The sequence below is a fragment of the Dipteris shenzhenensis genome, unplaced genomic scaffold (assembly GCF_047967505.1).
Source record: "Dipteris shenzhenensis isolate YYH24624 ecotype China unplaced genomic scaffold, Dip_SZ_1.0 scaf0422, whole genome shotgun sequence".
In the NCBI taxonomy this organism is placed as follows: Eukaryota; Viridiplantae; Streptophyta; class Polypodiopsida; order Gleicheniales; family Dipteridaceae; genus Dipteris; species Dipteris shenzhenensis.
Genome location: NW_028239728.1, coordinates 45293 through 56000, shown reverse-complemented (window position 1 = coordinate 56000; position 10708 = coordinate 45293).

Genomic DNA, 10708 nt, shown 5'->3' with positions numbered 1-10708 from the left:
ACTATCCCATAAAAGAGTACGGAACCAGGATAGATAGTATTTTGTGATTCCGTAGAGATGCAACCATGTCTGGATACAGACCGATACCGAGGATTGGTAAAGAGAGACAAATCGATATGAATATTTCCCGCGGTCCGGAATCAACTGAATATGGATCCGAATAGTTGGATATTCTGTATCCGTAGAATATTCGACGTAACATAGATAACAAATAAATGGGAGTTAATACTGTACCAATCGCTTCGACTACTACAACCGATAACTTAGATATAGATGAATAATGCTGATTAGTCACTATTCCTGGAAATACCATCAATTCCGATACAAACCCACTCATCCCGGGTAATGCAAGGGATGCCATTGAGAAGATACTAAACATAGTAAATATCCTGGGCATTGGGGTAGCCATCCCCCCTAATTGATCGAGATAAAGGGTACGTGTCCTATCGTAACAAGTCCCTGCAAGGTAAAATAGAGCGGCACCTATTAACCCATGGGAAATCATTTGTAACACAGCTCCATTAAGACCCGTATCTGTCACGGATCCAATTCCAATTGTTACAAAACCCATATGGGAAATTGATGAATACGCTATTCTCCTCTTAAGGTTACGCTGACCCGGCGGAATCAGGGATGCATAAACAATTTGGACTGATCCGAATAGCACCAACCACGAAGCAGGTATGGAATGAGCATGAGGTAATAATTCCATATTAATTCGAATCAATCCATACCCTCCCATTTTTAGTAATACCCCAGCCAGCAACATACATGTGCTGTAATGTGCTTCCCCATGAGTGTCTGGCAACCAAGTATGAAAAGGGAATATTGGCAGTTTCACGGCATACGCCACGAAGAATCCTAGATAAGAAAGCACTTCTAGTGATATAGGATGTGATCTGCTTGCCAAATCTCGGATATTGAAGGAGGGTTCCTGGGTCCCGTAGAAACCCATAGTTAGGGCTCCTATTAGGAGAAAGATAGAACCACCAGCTGTGTATAGAATAGACTTCGTGGCTGAGTATAGACGTCTCTTCCCACCCCACATACATAAAAGTAGGTAGATTGGGATTAATTCCAACTCCCACATAGGAGAGGAAAGCGAAATGTCTCGAGAAGCAAACAGTCCTATTTGGCCGCTATACATGGCCAACATCAAGAAATAGAATAGACGTGTATTCCGCGTAACTAGCCAAGCTGCTGAGGTTGCCGAAGTAGTGACAAATCCTGTCAGTAGAATGAGACCCATGGAGAGTCCATCAATACCTGAACTCCGATGGGAATTGATTGAATTTATCCAACTAGAATCCTCCACCAATTGAATGCATTGATCATCGATATGGAAGTGACAATGAAAGATATAAATGATTAGTAGAAATTCCGATATACAAATGCCTGGGGTATACCACCGAACGATCTTATTCCCATTGGAGGGAAGCATTGGAAATAGCGAACCCGCCAGAATCGGAAAAAGAACAATTGTGGTTAACCAGGGTACGTTACTCATCGTGGATGGAAAAATATTTTAGCGGGGGGGAGGGGGGGGGGAATCTTAATACCCCAACTCATACTCAATAGAATTGAGTATGAATCTTTGAGTATGAGTTGGAAAGAAAACGATTCGATTCTTGAATCTCTTTCTTGACCGATGAATCAATAAGCTAGACCCATACTACGAGTCGTCTCAGCTCCCGGATAGACGCGTACACTCGAGGAATCTGTTGGACAAGCGGATTCACGTCTCTTACAACCTACACAGTCTTCTGTTCTAGGAGCAGAAGCAATTTGATTGGCTTTACACCCATCCCGGGGGATCGTTTCCAATGCATCTGTCAGACAGGCTCTTACGCATTAGGTGCAACCAATACATGTGTCATAGATCTTTACTGAATGTGCCGTCGAATTTGTTCACTCCTATTGGATTGACGTGTCAAAGATATTCTCCTGTTGGGGTTGTTGAGGTGTACCTACCCTCCCCCCTGCCCCCTACCCCTTATTTTCCATTCAATCAAATCTAAGATTTGTATTGATTTGGTTTTTCCGCATCTACCTACATAGACACTCCGTGGGTGGAACTCTCCCATCATCCTCGTGAAATGAATGGGTTCTGCAATATGGGGAGGGACGGTACAAGACAATTTTAAGGAACGGGATAGGTAGGGATTCAGATAGGTATGACATAATTTTTCGGAATGAAATGCAATTGTTAGGGGGAAAACGACAGCATTACCAGCTGGATGTGATACACCTGCATTGAATAGCGATTCGCCCAAATAAATAGCGTCATCGACGAATCAATTACCATTTTAACAAATCAAATTGATCGATACGAGTCGATCTTCTATTACGCTGGATGACCGAAGCAATGGATAACCCAATAGCAGCTTCGGCAGCTGCAACGGCTATTACGGATATTGAAAAGATTTCCCCCTTCATTTGTTCATTGTCAAAGAAATTGGAGAATGCTACGAGATTTATATTAATGGCATTCAGAATCAGCTCAAGACACATCAGTGCCCTAATCATGTTTCGACTCGTGATTGATCCGGAAAAGCCAACGCGATAGGGATAAGCACCTAGAATCAGTCCATGTTCGAGCATGATGTATTAACCCCCCGGAAACTTAATTGGTTAACCTACGAGATGAGTTTACGAGAAGTTGTAATTAATTAGAAAGATGGGGAGTCATCTCCAGACGACGAAGCAGGTTCTTCGTCGGGTCTGGTTATTCCTTCACCACGAGCCATTGTAATCGCCCCTACTGAAGCCACTAGGAGGAGGATAGAAAGGAGTTCGAATGGAACCAGAAATTGTGTTAACAATTGGTATCCAATTCGCTGGATGTTGTTTTTTGAGACTCCCCCCACAACATCCCTCGATGGGTCGATTGGATTTATATCAGACCATTTCGTATCTCGAATTGTAGTGGTTGATAAGATAGATAGACCCGTACAAGCTCCTAAGGCAATAGTATCTCCCATATTCCAGGAAATGGTTGAATTGGAATCTACTGGTTCGTCAATAACCGTTACGGCAGACACGATCGAAACATTTATAGCTCCTACATAGATAGGCGATTGTGCGGCAGCTACAGAATCGGCATTCGGTACGAGATATGGGAGAGATATACAGATAAACACCAGTCCCGATGAAGAGGCGGAATAAACTATATTAGCAGATAATACCACTCCTACACTTCCCAGTAGAATACCTAATTCGATTAGTATCAAGACAGATTCATAAATTGATTCAGGTAGATTCATTATGCCCAGTTATTTTGATTCTCCCATCTCACTATATTACTATTCAATAACGACGTGTATGTGTGTGACCTACTTATGTAGACACACCCCCCCCTATTGGTAGAAATAATTGAAGGAGGGATATCTCTGCATAGCAGAGATATCTCGATATTGAATCATCTCCGACTTACTATTTTTTCTAACCAGGGAGTCGGTCTATCTTCCAAACTTCAGACGGAGATTCAATTGACACCACGAGTGACAGTTCGATTATTGGGATCTCCTTTCGTGACTCCCCCAGATGAATAACTCAGAGTTGGAACTACTTGAATTGCGGAATCCTGGGAGACAGAGAGGGGCAAACGTCCCGGAGCCATTTGATCATAATTTGATTCGTGACGATCATAAGTCGAGGGTTCATACTCCTCAGTCATTGACAAGCAATTTGTTAGGCGGTATTCGACACAATTCCCACAGAAGATACGAACTCCGAAATCAATGCTATAACTTCTTAATCGTTTTTTTCTGATGCTTCTTATCAATCTCCGGTCGACGACAGGCAGGTTAATCAGACATACTCGGACACGTACCTCACAAGCAATGCATTTGTCAAATTCAAAATGAATTCGTCCACGGAATCGTTCGGATGATATAAGTTTCTCGTAGGGGTATTGGATAGTCACAGGTAAACGATTCAGATGGTCTAGAGTAACCGCAAAACCTTGACCAGTATACCTCGCAGCTCGTATTGCTCGTTGACTATAATCCTGGAATCCAGTTACCGTGGGAAACATGTGATAGATAATCCTGGGGGAGTTCCTTAGTTTCTAGAGATTGGATAGATTAAAATCGGGGTGACATTGATGTAAACTATGAGGGGAATATCTCATTTTAGAGATGGTAGTCGAAACGAAGCTGTCAGCAACGGATTTCCCGGAGCAACGGGCAGAAGAGATTTCCAGCCGAGATCTAGTAATTGGTCTATTCTGACTCTAGGTAATGTCCATCTCGTTGCGATAGAAATGAATAGGAATAGATAAGACTTGGCTGATGTGGTAATGACACCTGTTACTGCATCGAATACATCAAAGGATTCACTGCTGAGAGTCCGAAAGGGAAAAATTTGCCCTAATTCTTGAAGAAATGGAATTGGTGAATCCCATCCACCCGGATAAAGGACTGTTACAAACGACGAGGAAACCAATGAATTTGGGTAAGAACCAACATAGAATGAACCAGATTTTATACCTGAATATTCGGTTTGATAACCCGCTACCAGTTCCTCCTCCGCCTCTGGTAGATCAAATGGCAACCTTTCACATTCTGCCGATGGGGATATGAAGAAAGCTATAAAGCCTATAGGTTGACGCCGCAGATTCCATCCCAGAAAACCATACTTAGATTGTGTTTCAACTATGTCAACCGTACTTAAGCTATCAGATAATTATAGTCGACGGTACAATTGCTATTACCACCTCTGATTCGAAACCGTACATGAAATTGGGATTTCATACGGCTCCCCATAAGTCACCCGAGAGGGGGATTGGTAGTTAATCACTTCCTTTGCGCGACACCCCCCTGAGGAGCGTCCCAATCTCAACCAATGGGATTCTGTTTGCTACAGGGAGTGATAGCTTCTGAATCCATCTCAACCTTTTCAGTTATTTTTTGATATAATTCGGAATCTTCCACCGTTTCTCGGTGGAATGGGATTTACCGATACTTCTTTTATATCTCCACATAGATGGATCCCTACCTATCTTTATTTCAGCCGAGAAGAGGATTAGCCTGAGGATTCCTATGATCCCAATCCTCTTGAGACTACTACGTAAAGGAGATACTCGCATATATCAATAATTTTTTCCGCCAGGGGCAGAAAAATCAAACCGTTGAAAGGATTACTTCGTTCCGGATAGTCATAATCTAAGTAGATAGGAATATACTCGGGATTGGGATTTTCAAGATGTACTACCTAGTCATCCCTACCGAGGCTAAGTCTTTATCCAATTAAAGAGAAAAGAGATTTTATTATGCAACTTTTTTCTCCACCCTTCTCACAAATCTCTTGTGTATATTAGTGTTCCTGACCATCCACTCCCGCTCAATCCCGGAAAAGAGGTTCAGTCCCTTCTTGTCCCCGCTTCAGGCCCTGTAAATCTATCCCGTACCTGGGGGCAAACAGTGTTTACTGCTCGGACATGCTTTCACTCCCGTACATGGGGGATGGGACTCGATTCACTCGCTGCAAGACGCTGTTCGATCTCACCCAGATGACTATCCAGTTGTTCTGTCAAATCAGTGAAAGATTCTTCATTCCGAATCTCTATATCGGAATAACCCTCTTCCCATCAATCTTATTCAGCGAGTCGCACGTGGGGATATGGATAGTACACATGGGGCTGGGGGTATTTCGTAACTAATTGATTGAGCAGCAGCTCTAAGACCACCTGGAGGGGAATATTTATTATTTGAACCATATCCTGCCATAAGTAGCCCTAGGGGAACGATACTTGAGATGGCGATCCAAGAGAAAGCACCTATACTCAGATCAGCTAGAATAATGTGCTGCCCGAAGGGTATCACCAAGTGGCTTATAAAGACTGGTATGACTACCACAGCTGGTCCAATATTGAATAGCCAAGTATCGCCCCTGGCTGGAACAATATCTTCCTTCAGTAGGAGCTTGACTCCATCGGCCAGGGATTGGATAATTCCCAAAGGACCTGCATATTCAGGTCCGATACGCTGTTGTACCCCCGCAGATACCTTTCACTCGAGCCGTACGATAACTAATACTCCTACTGTAATTCCTACGATAAGGGTGGGAATGGAAATCAGAATCCAAATCAATTCGGAAGAATCTCTCGAAACTCCCAATTTGTGAAATAAGTCAATCACGCGTTCCTCGAAATTTTTTGTACCAATTGCCGTTTCGGCGATCAACCTCCCCCATGATGATATCTATACTACCTAATATTGTCGTAATATCGGCTAGTTTCATTCCTTCTACCAATTGAGAGAGAATTTGCAGATTTATGAAGCCAGGCGGACGAATCTTCCGTCTCCGGGGAGAAACACTATCATCTCCAATCAGAAATATCCCTAATTCCCCTTTGGGAGCTTCCACCCTTACGTAATGCTCCTGCTCAGGTAATTTGAAAGTGGGAGAGGATTTCTTACCGACAAATTGATAGTCAAAATCATTCCATCCCATTTCCTTTCGTTGCTGACTAAGGCGTCGAGATTCCAAATTTTCATATGGACCTCCCGGAAGGAGTCTCGAGGCCTGTTGAATTATTCTTATGGATTCTCTCATCTCGCCGATTCGTACCAAATAACGGGCCAATGAATCTCCTCCTGTTTGCCATTGGATCCGCCAATCCGATTCGTCATAACATTCGTAGTGATCCACCTTGCGAAGATCCCATTGAATCCCCGAGGCTCGCAACATGGGTCCGGATAAGCCCCGATCTATAGCTTCTTCCCTACCAGTGACACCTATCCCCTCCACTCGTTTCAGAAATATAGGATTATTTGTGATAAGTCGTTCATATTCATCGACTTTTGAGAGGCAATAGTGGCAGGAATCCAAACATTTATCTAGCCACCCATATGGTGAATCTACCGCTACTCCCCCGACGCGGAAATAATTATGCGTCATTCACATACCCGTAGCAGACTCAAGTAAATCATAAATCATTTCCCTTTCTCGAAATGTGTAGAAAAAAGGGGTTTGTGCACCGACATCCGCCAGAAAAGGTCCGAGCCATGACGGGTGGGGAGCTATTCGACTTAGCTCGAGCATAATAACTCGTATGTAACTAGCTCTTCTCGGTATTTGAATATTTGCCAACTTCTCCGGCGCATTCACTGTTATTGCCTCGGTAAACATGGTGGCTAAATAATCCCATCTCGTCACGTGGGGAAGATACTGCAGAATCGTCCGGTTTTCAGCAATTTTTTCCATCCCTCTATGTAAATAGCCAAGTATTGGTTCACAACCAACGACATTTTCACCGTCTGGAGTAACAATAAGTCGAAGGACACCGTGCATCGACGGGTGGTGGGGACCCATACTCACTATAACTGGATCCACTTTCGTAGGAGGTATACCCATGAATTATGTTCCTGGTAATTTTTGCAGACCCTAGCTTCGGTAGAACTGGATTTCTATAAATTGGAATCGGCGTCTCTTCAATCTCCGAATACCCAAGTTGCTTATTATGTTATCGTATAAAGTCGGATCCTTTTTGGATGAATGAATTAAGAGACGCTTGCGTCTTCCCAATAATTTCCACAAACCCCTCTGAGAGGAGTAATCCTTGGAATGTGATTTCAAATGAGAAGTGAGTTTCGAGACTTGATCGGTCAAGTAGCATATTTGAGACTCAGCAGACCCTGTATCCCCTTTCTCACAAATCAACGTCGAATTGGTAGATATAGCCTTATCCGTAATAGTAGTAATAATAATTGTTTATCGAATTCATTGTATAGGATTTGCCTACTAATTCGGGTAGTATTGGTCCGAGCGAGGGAGATGAATACTCCTATAATCGGGGAAATCGTCACTCAATAGATTCGGTTATCGGTGGGAATTTGTTTCCCACCAACGAGTAGTTACAGCTCCGCATCTGATAAGTAAGGTAGGTATCTGCCCCTCCTTCTATCACACACTTGATTGAGATTACCAAGATGTTAGTAATATTAGTCGAGCAAATTGTCGAATCTACGTATTCTCCCCCCGTCTCAAATAATGGGATACATGCGTATTCTGGGCGTGGCAAATCGACTTCCATTATTTGTGTCGAAGCGGAATCTGTTCATACAAGCTAATTCTTCTAAGCGATAACTGGGCCAAAGGAAACGTTTGATTTTCTGAGTCCCACTCAGGTCGCTAGACTCTTCACTCTTGTTCATCCATTCCACTCCAGAAGGGTAGCCCAAAGGGTCCCTTTCGGATTTCACGGAGCTCAAAATCAATAGGGATCTGAGAAATCGCGATTTGCGACGATGTCTCGGAAGCAGGAGATCTTCGATGTTATGGAGATAGGAGCGATTCCTATTCCTCTCCCCATTGATGAGTGACAAACGCAGCATGCACCCGCCAAATATATTTCTATTCAATCTTCTTTTGAATCTGTTTCGAAATTTCAGTGGGATACTAACCATTTTATACATGAGAATCTAATCATCGAATATTCGCGGTAAACGATGGGCTGAAATAACAAACAAATCATCTAGAATCTCGCGTTTCTCTTCGTTGAGAAAAAGATTCAACAAATCGCAATCTATACCCATATTGACACAGAAGGAAGTAAGATCCTGCTCATTTTCTAATACGTTGATGAGAGATATCAAATCCCTCAGTCTTTATAATTCTCTTTCTAATGCTTCGGATTCCCATTTCCATTGAAAAATATAATAGTGACTCCCCCTCTCTCTTAGAAGTATTTCATCCGAATCAATCTCTTCTTCCTGTAACCCGTAATCCGTGCCTAATCTCTGAAATCTTTCATTTGGGGTAGCGGGAACCCTCTCCCACAAAATAGAAGTCCCAGGTACAAATTTCGATCTTGTTTCGTATACATCCTTTGCTTCCGCGGGATCCGGAATTACCCACAACACCAAATCGGATTTCGGATTCAACTCACGTTCCGGATCAAGTATTCGTGGATGAGAAATTCCCTTCCCTGCAATAAGTTCTCTGATACGATTCCCTAAACGAGTTTCCCTTATCGCCGCATTCCACCCCGCCGGAAATTTTTGTATATCTACATCTCGTGAGGAATCAATAAAACTATGTAACAAATAACTGTATTTACGACGTTTATTGATATTTCTCACTCGATCTCTGAGGAAAGGGGTTTCAGTATATATGGAATAATCGTTTTGTCTATCACGAAATACATATTCATGCTCGGCGAGAAAACTTCCCCCGATGCTTCTGAATCCATATAAATTTTCGATGTCCGATCTCCATCTCTTCGGTGCAATTTTTTGCCATAACTCCAATGACAGGTTGTACTTGTCGGGACAGCCTAACAAACTCCCCAAATCATTTGCATTCAATTCCCAAAGTTGTTTGGAAAGTCCCCGCATCGTAGCAAAATTATTAATATGTTCATCGATACCATACCCACGTACAATCCCGCCAGTTCTGTCATCGGGACATCCCACGGAATCGCTCTTTCCCCCGTCATGTTTACCGCCATCAAAAAATTCTGGGGTTTCCCCTCCCCCTTTCGGATAACAACCATGATCACCGCGCGGATAATTCCAATCTTCCGAAGCATCATCCAGATTCTCATTATCCTTACATCCCTTCCGGTTATCGAGATACCCCGCATCCTTGCTATCTTCCGCAATTTCCATCAAAGAATCCAAATCCAGGTTGTTTTTCATGCTTACATGCCACAGAATGTCGTGAATGTGCGCCTGAGACGGTAATCCTATAGATTGATTATCGATAACTCGCGGTATTCCCTCCCTAATTCCGGAAATAGCTAGAATTGGGTGGTTTGCATCCCCATGAACCCCACCAACTTGATTCGTCACTTTCACCAGTTGCACCCGAAATCTAGCAAAATTGTCGAGATAATGAGCAAAAGCTCTATTGACTCTTCGAAATAATCCCGCTACTAGTAGAAGATACTTCTCAAACAATTCTGCGACCGATATGCGGGATCTCAAATAAATTCCCTGAATATTGACTAATTTCGTTTGGAATCTCAAAGAACTAGTCAGATTTGTATTAATTAGTCTGTCATCTATTCCCGGTTTACTAAAACGGAGTGATTTGGTGCTACGCCCACCCCCGCCAACCCCTTCGGTTAACAGATTTCTGAATGCATGCATGTCTGATTCGGGTTCGGATTTGGATCCACCAACGGTATCTTTTACTGGTTCATCATCGGTACCCGCAAAGTATCGGGATTTATTATCAATGGGAATTGATGTTTCATCTATTCCACCAGTACCTGGTTCACCGTGTGACGGCCCCTCTTTCCACCCGGTCCCTGTATCATTTGGAATATCTCCCCCAACAAAATCGGTTCCACTCCAATTCTCCCAAATCCCTTCAATTTTACGAAGGAAATTCAATTTCCCCAATGGAAACCTTGCGGATACACCCAATTTGGAGTAGAGACGACGCATTTGCCTAGTCCGCAATGCGAGACTACGTCTCAAAATTCTCATCAATTTCTTCCGGATAGGTTTCCAGAAGGAGGGATCTTTCTTAATAGTTCCAAAAGGTACATCTGTTTGGAATCCCCAAGCTGTTAAATAGCTAGATGGAGATTTTCCTCGCCTCAATCTATTTTTTCTCCCCGATTCCCGAGTCTTGAGATACCTGGGATTCATATCATTTTCCAAAATGGTTGGGCGCCTCCTCCCGCGAGTACGCCAAGGCTTCAACCGGAAAGGATACAAAATCTTTATCTGAAGACCCTCCTTCAACCAACGAC